Consider the following 11105-nt stretch of genomic DNA (forward strand, 5'->3'; position numbering starts at 1 on the left):
GTAGATGGTCGTCGGGTGGGTGGGGAGAGAAGTGCCCTTGGCTGGTGTCACAACCGTATTCATTTGGCAAAGAGTGTGGCAAGGGGAGTCCTTCTGCCCCTCCAAGCCCACCCTGGTCATGTTGATCTACACCTCCACTTGGCAGAGCATTAGGACTTCCTCCTGCTGCCATCTGCTCCGTGATTGAGTTGTGTGGGGGGGGGGGAGATAGTAGAGAGCAGTCAGATTAGCATCATGCACAGAGGGGACCTTGACTTACTCCAACCTAGCATTGGCAGGCAAGATTCGGAGCAGAGCTGTGCGCAAGGGGTTTAGGAAGGAACTGCAGATGCTGGTTCAGGCCGAAGATGGACACCAAAAGCTGGAGTAACTCAGCATCTCTGGAGACAAGGAACAGGTGACGTTTCGGGTCGAGACCCTCCTTAGGGATATAGGGATATAGGTACATAGAACACGTGAATGAAAGATGTGTGAAAAGCACCCACCTTTCCTTGATCATCGTTGCTTTTTGCACATCTTTCATTCATTTGTTCTAAGTACCTTCTCTTTCTCTCCTTTCCCTTTCTCCTAAACCCTCAGTCCGAAGGAGGGTCTCGACCCAAAACGTCACTGATTCCTTCTCTCTGGAGGTGCTACCAGACCCGCTGAGTTACTCCAGCACTTTGTACCTATCCATGTTCTCCACAGATGCTGCCTGACCCACTGAGTTACTCCAGCACTTTGTATCTATCCATGTTCTCCACAGATGCTGCCTGATCCGTTGAGTTACTCCAGCATTTTGTGTCTGTCCATGTTCTCCACAGATGCTGCCTGACCCGCTGAGTTACTCCAGCACTTTGTACCTATCCATGTTCGCCACAGATGCTGCCTGACCCGCTGAGTTACTCCAGCACTCTGTGTCCATGTTCTCCACAGATGCTGCCTGACCCGCTGAGTTACTCCAGCACTTTGTACCTATCCATGTTCTCCACAGATGCTGCCTGACCCACTGAGTTACTACAGCACTCTGTGTCCATGTTTTCCACAGATGCTGCCTGACCCGCTGAGTTACTCCAGCACTTTGTACCTATCCATGTTCTCCACAGATGCTGTCTGACCCGCTGAGTTACTCCAGCACTTTGTATCTATCCATGTTCTCCACAGATGCTGCCTGACCCACTGAGTTACTACAGCACTCTGTGTCCATCCATGTTCTCCACAGATGCTGCCTGACCCGCTGAGTTACTCCAGCACTTTTGTGCGTAAGATGGTGTTGGGCTGGCCAGTCAGGGTGGGAAGGGTTAACAGATTAGCATTCGCAAGGCTGAGGGTTATTTGTACCTTGAATTCCCGACTGAAAACAATGTGCCTTTAGTTCCCTGCGACTGTCACTGCTTTCAGAAGCTGGCAGCGAGGGTAAGACCTATCCCAACGTCCTTTGTACACGCTCGTTGGAAGCTGACCTGGACGCTGGTGGTGACCCTTGGGTGACCCTTGGGTGACCCTAGCAAGAGGCCAAGCCACAAAAGGCTGTAACTGTAACTGAGATCAGGCCGAGGGCTGAGAGAACTGCAGATGCTGGTTTAAATCGAAGGCAGGCACAAAATGCTGGAGTAACTCAGCGGGTCAGGCAGCATTTCAATAGACAATAGGTGCAGGAGGAGGCCATTCGGCCCTTCGAGCCAGCACCGCCATTCAATGTGATCATGGCTGATCATTCTCAATCAGTACCCCGTTCCTGCCTTCTCCCCATACCCCCCTGACTCCGCTATCCTTAAGAGCTCTATCCAGCTCTCTCTTGAATGCATTCAGAGAATTGGCCTCCACTGCCTTCTGAGGCAGAGAATTCCACAGATTCACAACTCTCTGACTGAAAAAGTTTTTTCAGCGGGAGCACGTGGCCGCTGGCTGGATGAGGTCACGTGGGGCGCGGGCGGTGACGTTAAATTTTGTCCCTTATTTGGGAGTTAGAAAGTTGGCAACCCTAGTACAGATAGCCCCGTAGCCAGAATCGATCCTGGGTCGCTGGCGCTGTAAGGCAGTAACTCTACCGCTGCGCCACCGTGCCGCCCACATTATAAAATTATTTATTATACATTATATCCACATTATATCCATATGGAGACCTAACCAGCATCTGCAGTCCCTTCCTGCACATACTGCTGCACTGGGATAATTTTGGGGATGGATGCTCCTCATTCATCTAAGGTCTGCTCCTGATAATCGGGAGTGAGTCAGGGGCGGTTATTGATCAGCATTGCAAATATGTCACGGCTGTACATCAAGGTTGTGAATCAATGAAACAGACCAATAAGCTTAATGCGTGTGACAATTTAATGACTCGTTGCGACTGCCAACGTTTGGCACTGTGGTAAACATCCCTTGAGGGCTGCAGACTGTCTGCAAGCCTTCATCAGGCGTAGATCTTGCCTGGAGTCTGGTAATTTTAATTTAGAGGAACAGGATTTACCATAACTCAGGTCAAAATGCAATCCATTTCAGGAGGCTGAGAAATGCCAGCGACAATCTAAGTGGACTAGTATGATTTACTTTGGAAAGCAATGGTAGACGTGGGATGGGAATACCAAGGGCATGATAGGGCAGCCTGCTGCTTCAGCTCCAGTTAGACCGAGCCTGGTGAAGGCCAACAATCGACAAGTAGGAGATTGGTGGCAACACTGTCTCTGTGGCAACACTGAGTATTGTATGGCAGTAACACTGAGTATTGTATGGCAGTAACACTGAGTATTGTATGGCAGTAACATTGAGTATTGTATGGCAGTAACACTGAGTGGGTGTATGGCAGTAACACTGAGTATTGTTTGGTAGTAACATTGAGTAAGAGCATGGCAGTAACAATGAATGGGTGTATGTTAGTAACATTGAGTATTGTATGGGAGTAACATTGAGTATTGTATGGCAGTAACACTGAGTATTGTATGGCAGTAACATTGAGTAAGAGCATGGCAGTAACAATGAGTGGGTGTATGGTAGTAACATTGAGTATTGTATGGGAGTCACATTGAATATTGTATGGCAGTAACACTGAGTATTGTATGGCAGTAACACTGAGTATTGTTTGGTAGTAACAATGAGTATTGTATGGTAGCAACAATGTGTATTGTATGGTAGTGACTGAGTATTGTATGGTAGTAACACTGAGTATTGTATGGTAGTAACACTGAGTGGGTGTATGGTAGTAACACTGAGTATTGTATGGTAGTAACACTGAGTGGGTGGATGGTAGCAACAATGAGTATTGTATGGTAGTCACACTGAGTATTGTATGGTAGTAATAGTGAGTAATGTATGGTAGTAACATTGAGTATTGTATGGTCGTAACACTGAGTATTGTATGGTAGTAACACTGAGTGGGTGTATGATTTTAGATTTTTTTTTAGATTTAGAGATACAGCGCGGAAACAGGCCCTTCGGCCCACCGAGTCCACGCCGCCCAGCGATCCCCGCACATTAACGCTACTCTACACACACTAGGGACAATTTTTACATTTACCCAGTCAATTAACCTACAAACCTGTATGCCTTTGGAGTGTGGGAGGAAACCGAAGATCTCGGAGAAAACCCACGCAGGTCACGGGGAGAACGTACAAACTCCATACAGACGGCGCCCGTAGTCAGGATCGAACCTGAGTCTCCGGCGCTGTATTCGCTGTAAGGCAGCAACTCTACCGCTGCGCCACCGTGCCGCCAGTGGTAGCAACAATGAGTATTGTACGGTAGTAACACTGAGTATTGTATGGTAGTAATAGTGAGTAATGCATGGTAGTAACACTGAGTATTGTATGGTAGTAACACTGAGTATTGTATGGTAGTAACCCTGAGTATTGTATGGTAGTAACACTGACTAAGAGCATGGTAGCAACAATGAATGGGTGGATGGTAGCAACACTGAGTAGTATATAGTAGTAACACTGAGTGGTGTATGGTAGTAACACTGAGTATTGTATGGTAGTAACACTGAGTAATGTATGGTAGTAACACTGAGTGGTGTATGGCACAAACACATGCTGGCAACACTGAATGGGTGGATGGTAGCAACAATGAGTAACAGCATGGTAGCAATACTGAGTAGTATATAGTAGTAACACTGAGTAATGTATGGTAGTAACACTGAGTGGTGTATGGTAGTAACACTGAGTATTGTATGGTAGTAACACTGAGTAATGTATGGTAGTAACACTGAGTAATGTATGGTCGTAACACTGAGTGGTGTATGGCACAAACACATGCTGGCAACACTGAATGGGTGGATGGTAGCAACAATGAGTAACAGCATGGTAGCAATACTGAGCAGGTATATGGTGGCAGCACTGAGTAATGCATGGTAGCAACATTCTGTGTCGCAATTCTGAGTGGGTGTATGGTAGTAACTGAGTAAGAGCATAGTAGTAACACTAAGTAGCAACACTGTGTGTAGCATTATATCCACATTATATCACTGAGTATTGTGTGGTGGTAACACTGAGTGGAGCAACACTGAATAAGGTGTATGATAGCAACTCTGAGTTGGTGAATGGTAACAACACTGAGTAATGTATGGTAGTAACACTGTCTGTGAATCTGTTCATTGAAAGCATTCACAGAAGCCAGTGGTTCTCCAGAAGGGATAGCTGGGGAGCTGGGAGCAGAGGCCAGCTTTAGTTTAGTTTAGAGATACAGCACAGAAACAGGCCCATTGGCCCACCAAATCCACGCCGACCAGCGATCCCCGCACATTAACGCCACCCTACACACACCGGGGACAATTTACACTTACACCAAGCCAATTAACCTACAAACCTGTACGTCTTTGGAGTGTGCGAGGAAACTGAAGGTCTCGGAGAAAACCCAGGCGGTCACGGGGAGAGCGTACAAACTCCATACAGACGGCGCCCGTAGTCGGGATCGAACCCGGGCCTCTGGCGCCACATGCGCTGTAAGGCAGCAACTCTACCGTTGCGCCACCGTGCCGCCTTATCCAAGCCTTTCACGTGTGTGCGACCTACTGGTAACGTTGGTGTGGTCTGCTGGAGCAGCGGGCCCGGCACATCCTTCATCCGTGTCGGATCGCTCCTGCCTCTTGGGATACCACTCCTCGTCCACGGCAGGCTTCCTGTGGCTCGTGGACGATCTCCTTCGCCGTGGCTTTCTCCTATAGCCTTGGGGCGCAGGGATCCGGAGACAGGTGGCGTCTCGATCTGGACAAGACAAATACTCTGTGACTGTACAGGTGTTGGGGACAGAATCCTACCTTCACCAAACCTTCGGGGCATGTTTGACCAGTGGCAGTAACTTGTAATTGGTCACGGGTTTACGCATCTCCACTCAGTAAATGTAGGAAAATAACTGCAGATGCTGGTTCAAATACTAAGGTAGACACAAAATGTTGGAGTAACTCAGCAGGTCAGGCAGCATCTCAGGAGAGAAGGAATGGGCGACGTTTCGAGTCGAGACCTTTCTTCAGACTCAAGATCAGTCCAATTGATAGCCAGATAATTAGATCCTTAGTTTAGGGGTACTGTACAGTGTGGAAACAGGACCTTCAGCCCACCGAGTCCGCACTGACCAGTGATCTAGATTTTAGAGTTAGAGATGCAGCGCAGAAACAGGCCCTTCGGCCCACCGGGTCCGCGCCGCCCAGCGATCCCCGCACATTAACACTATCCTACACCCACTAGGGACAATTTTTACATTTGCCCAGCCAATTAACCTACAAACCTGTACGTCTTTGGAGTGTGGGAGGAAACCGAAGATCTCGGAGAAAACCCACGCAGGTCACGGGGAGAACGTACAAACTCCGTACAGAAGGCGCCCGTAGTCAGGATCGAACCTGAGTCTCCGGCGCTGCATTCGCTGTAAGGCAGCAACTCTACCGCTGCGCCACCGTGCCCAGACATTAACACAGGCCTACCCACGCTATGGGACAATTTACGCTTATACCAAGTGTATAAACCCAAGCCAATTAACCTACAAACCTGAATGTAGACACAAAATGTTGGAGTAACGCAGCGGGTCAGGCAGCATGTCAGGAGAGAAGGAATGGGTGGCGTTTCGGGTCGAGACCCTTCTTCAGACTGATGTCAGGGCAGGGGGCTGGTCCCCTGGAAACTGGTATAATTGTAAAAAATTGACCCGAGTGTGTGTGGGATAGCGTAAGTGTGTGGGGATCGCTGGTCGGTGCTGACTAGGTGGGCCGAAGGGCCTGTTTCCGCGCTGTAACTCGATACTAAACTAAACTAAACTCGGTCGAACACACCCATTGATGGTGATGAGAAACTAGCGGAGGACTGCCGACGTCTCGATGCATTTTCTTACCTTCCTCCTCTTCATCGTCGTATCTCCTCCTGGAATTCCCCATTCCCGGCTCCAGGAACATTTGGTGCTCCATCCTGATTGGGGAAAAAAAGAACATTTATCCATTTGCTAAAGGCAGCCACAATCGGCAAGGTTAATGGACAGAGAACATCCAATCTTCAAAGATAGACACTGGAGTAACTCAGCGGGACAGGCAGCATCTGCGGAGAGAAGGAATGGCCGACGTTTCGGCTTGAGACCCTTCTTCGGACTGAGAGTCAGGGGAGAGGGAAACTACAGATAGGGAATGGTAAGGTGTGAAAACAATAGACAATAGACAATAGGTGTAGGAGTAGGCCATTCGACCCTTCGTGCCAGCACCACCATTCAATGTGATCATGGCTGATCATTCTCAATCAGTACCCCGTTCCTGCCTTCTCCCCATACCCCTTGACTCCGATATCCTTAAGAGCTCTATCTAGCTCTCTCTTGAATGCATTCAGAGACTTGGCCTCCACTGCCTTCTGAGGCAGAGAATTCCACAGATTCACAACTCTCTGACTGAAAAGGTTTTTCCTCATCTCAATTCTAAATGGCCTACTCCTTATTCTTAAACTGTGGCCCCTGGTTCTGGACTCCCCCACCATTGGGAACATGTTTCCTGCCACTAACGTGTCCAACCCCTTAATAATCTTATATGTTTCGATAAGATCCCCTCTCATTCTTCTATATTCCAGTGTATACAAGCCTAGTCGCTCCAGTCTTTCAACATATGACAGTCCCGCCATTCCGGGAATTAACCTAGTGAACCTACGCTGCACACCCTCAATAGCAAGAATATCCTTCCTCTAAATTTGGAGACCAAAACTGCACACAGTACTCCAGGTGTAGTTTCTATCACATATAAACGACAGATCAAAGCAGACATTGTCCAAGGAAATGCAGAATGGTTCATTGTTAGTTGAGGGGAAGGTGACAACGAGGCATACAATCAGTAAAATTAATCAGGAAGACAGTGATACTAAAGATAGACACAAAATGCTGGAGTAACTCAGCGGGACAGGCAGCATCTCTGGAGAGAAGGAATGGGTGAGGTTTCGGGTCGAGACCCTTCTTCAGACTCACGTTGACGCAGTGAAACTAGTCAGCTTTGCTCAGGGGTAGGGCATTTACTGACTTTTTCAGTCAGAGAGTTGTGAATCTGTGGAATTCTCTGCCTCAGAAGGCAGAGGAGGCCAATTCTCTGAATGCATTCAAGAGAGAGCTAGATAGAGCTCTTAAGGATAGCGGAGTCAGGGGCTATGGGGAGAAGGCAGGAATGGGGTACTGATTGAGAATGATCAGCCATGATCACATTCAATGGCGGTGCTGGCTCGAAGGGCCGAATGGCCTCCTCCTGCACCTATTGTCTATTGTCTATTGTCTAATCTTCATTGTACCTTCATTGTGCATATGACAATGAACTATAAACAGCAGGCACATAGATTCAGATCACACATAGAGACATCCGTTGGACATAAATTATACATGTTGCACGTAAAATTCTAAAAGGAAGTAGATTCTGCCAAAATGGATATTAGTGCAAAAACATAAGTAGAAAAAGCAACGTCCATTGTAGGGTGGCCTGGTGGCACAGCAGTAGAATTGCTGCCTTACAGCACCAATGATCAGGGTTCAATCCTGACCACAGACGCTGTCGTATGGAGTCTCAATATTCTCCCTGTGACCACGTGGGTTTTCTCCAGGTGCTCCGGTTTCCACCCACGTTCCGTGCAGGCCTGTCGGTACATTGGCTTCTCTCAACTGTCCCTAGTTTAGGCAATAGACAATAGACAATAGGTCTGGAGTAGGCCATTCGGCCCTTCGAGCCAACACCGCCATTCAATGTGATCATGGCTGATCATTCTCAATCAGTACCCCGTTCCTGCTTTCTCCCCATACCCCCTGACTCTGCTATCCCTAAGAGCTCTATCTAGCTCTCTCTTGAATGTATTCAGAGAATTGGCCTCCACTGCCCTCTGAGGCAGAGAATTCCACAGATTCACAACTCTCTGACAGAAAAAGTTTTTCCTCATCTCTGTTCTAAATGGCCTACCCCTTATTCTTAAACTGTGGCCCCTGGTTCTGGACTCCCCCAACATTGGGAACATGTTTCCTGCCTCTAACGTGTCCAACCCCTTAATAATCTTATACGTTTCGATAAGATCCCCTCTCATCCTTCTAAATTCCAGTGTATACAAGCCTAGTCGCTCCAGTCTTTCAACATATGACAGTCCCGCCATTCCGGGAATTAACCTAGTAAACCTACGCTGCACGTCCTCAATAGCAAGAATGTAGAAACAGTTTGTAGAAACAGGGTGGGAATAGTGTACGGGGGTGATCGCTGGTTGGCCCGGACTCGGTGGGCCGAAGGGCTTGTTTCCATGCTGTCCCACGCTCCTCTAAACTCAACCAAGCAAAAGAACATTGTATTTCAAAGGATGTGGAGAATTTAGAATGAGCACAAGGTGAGATAGTAGGGTGTGCAGTAAGCAGGGCCCTGTTGAGTAAAAAGGAGTGGAAACCAGGGCCCCAGCGAATAAATATTTCAGACATTCTCTGTAAAACAGGGCTTGACTTTAGTGCTGGCTTTTTGTCTATTGATCTTTATTTTTAAAACTTGTGACAAACCTCAAAAAGTTCCCCCAACAACAATGTTAAACTGACTAGACTACAATTAGTAACTTTAATGCCTGCACCTTTCAAAGGAGGGGATAATCATTTTCAACAAGAGCATTTATGAGAGAAAAAATGACATCAAAATGATATGAGGGATGACTATAATTTCTCTGCTGCGCATCTGAATTCTGTTCTGTCTGCCTGGACCTTTGTCAGTTGTGCTGTGATTCATTCTTGCTGCAATTGGTGTCATTATCAACTCAGTTAAAATTACTTGCATTCTCCGGAACATCCATCAGTGGAAGTACTTATTTATGGGTCAGATCTGCTGAGGAGAGAGCATACGATGCATTTCAAGTGAAGTTCTGCAGGGATTAGTTATAGAGCCTTAGAGTCATAGAGTGTGGAAGCAGGCCCAACTTGCCCACTCCAGTCTAGGACCAGAGGGCACAGCCTCAGAATAAAAGGAAGTACCTTTAGGAAGGAGATGAGGAGGGATTTCCTTCGTTGGAGGGTGGTGAATCTGTGGAATTCATTGCCACAGATGGCTGTGGAGGCCAAGTCAATGGGTATTTTTAAAACGGAGATTGACAGATTCTTGATTAGTAAAGGTGTCGGGGGTTGTAGGGAGAAGGCAGGAGAATGGGGTCGAGCGGGAAAGATAGATCAGTCATCATTGAATGGCGGAGTAGACTTGATGGGCTGAATGGCCTAATTCTGCTCCTGGAACTTATGCACATATGCACTCCAACTAACATGTCCCATCTACACTAGTCCCATTTGCTTGCGTTTGGCCCATAACTTGTCCTATCCATGAACCTCTCTAATTGCTTCTTAAACGTTGCGATAGTACCTGGCTCAACTACCTTCTCCGACAGCTCGTTCCATACAGCCACCACCCCTTGTGTGAAAAAGTGACCCCTCAGATTCCTATAAAATCTTTCCCTCTTCACCTTAAACCCATGCCTTCTGATTCTCAATTCCCCTACCTTGGGCAAGAGGCTCTGTGTATCTACCCGATCTACTCACACATCTGTGAGATCAGGGACCTCTGCATATAGATATACCTCTATATACATATATATATATATATATATATATATATATATATTCTACTTCGAAGATCGCCTCTTTAAAACCCACTGCACCATTGCAGATGATAAAAAGCTGGATGGTAGTGCGAACTGTGAGGAAGATGCTATGAGGTTGCAGGGTGACTTGGACAGGTTGTGTGAGTGGGCGGATGCATGGCAGGTACAGTTTAATGTGGATAAGTGTGAGGTTATCCACTTTGGTGGTAAGAATAGGAAGGCAGAATATTATCTGAATGGTGTCAAGTTAGGAAAAGGGGACGTACAATGAGATCTGGGTGTCCTAGTGCATCAGTCACTGAAAGGAAGCATGCAGGTACAGCAGGCAGTGAAGAAAGCCAATGGAATGTTGGCCTTCATAACAAGAGGAGTTGAGTATAGGAGCAAAGAGGTCCTTCTGCAGTTGTACAGGGCCCTAGTGAGACCGCACCTGGAGTACTGTGGACGGGTTGGCTAGTAAGTTTGCAGATGACACTTATGTTGGTGGAGATGCAGTCAATAAGGAACACAGGAAAATACAGATCAGCTACAGAATTGGACGGAGAAATGTCAAATGGAGTTGTATCGATGCTAGTGTGTGGTGCTGCACCTTACACCCGGCAGCTCAGTCCTGGTCACGAAGGATGAGGCGTGGCGATCTCAGGCTTTTTCCTGAGGTTCACCCTGCCTCAAGAGTGTATATGTGTGTGTGTGTGTGTGTGTGTGTGTGTGTAATGGTGTGTGTAATGGTGTGTGTGTGTGTGTGTATGTGTGTATGTCAAGTCAAGTCAATTTTATTTGTGTGTATATGTATATATATATGTGTGCATGTATGTATATGCATGTATATGTGTGTGTATATGTATGTGTATATATGTGTGTGTGTGTGTGTGTGTGTGTGTGTATGTGTGTGTGTATGTATGTGTATGTGTGTATGTGTGTGTATGTGTGTTTGTGTGTGTGTGTGTCTGTCTGTATATGTGCATATATATGTGTGTGTGTCTGGGTGTGTGTATGTTTGCATGTGTGTGTCTGTCTGTATATGTGTGTGTATATGTGTGTGTATGTGTGTGTGCCTGTCTGTATATGTGTATGTATATGTGT

The sequence above is a fragment of the Rhinoraja longicauda genome, chromosome 36 (genome assembly GCF_053455715.1).
Source record: "Rhinoraja longicauda isolate Sanriku21f chromosome 36, sRhiLon1.1, whole genome shotgun sequence".
NCBI classification, from domain to species: Eukaryota; Metazoa; Chordata; class Chondrichthyes; order Rajiformes; family Arhynchobatidae; genus Rhinoraja; species Rhinoraja longicauda.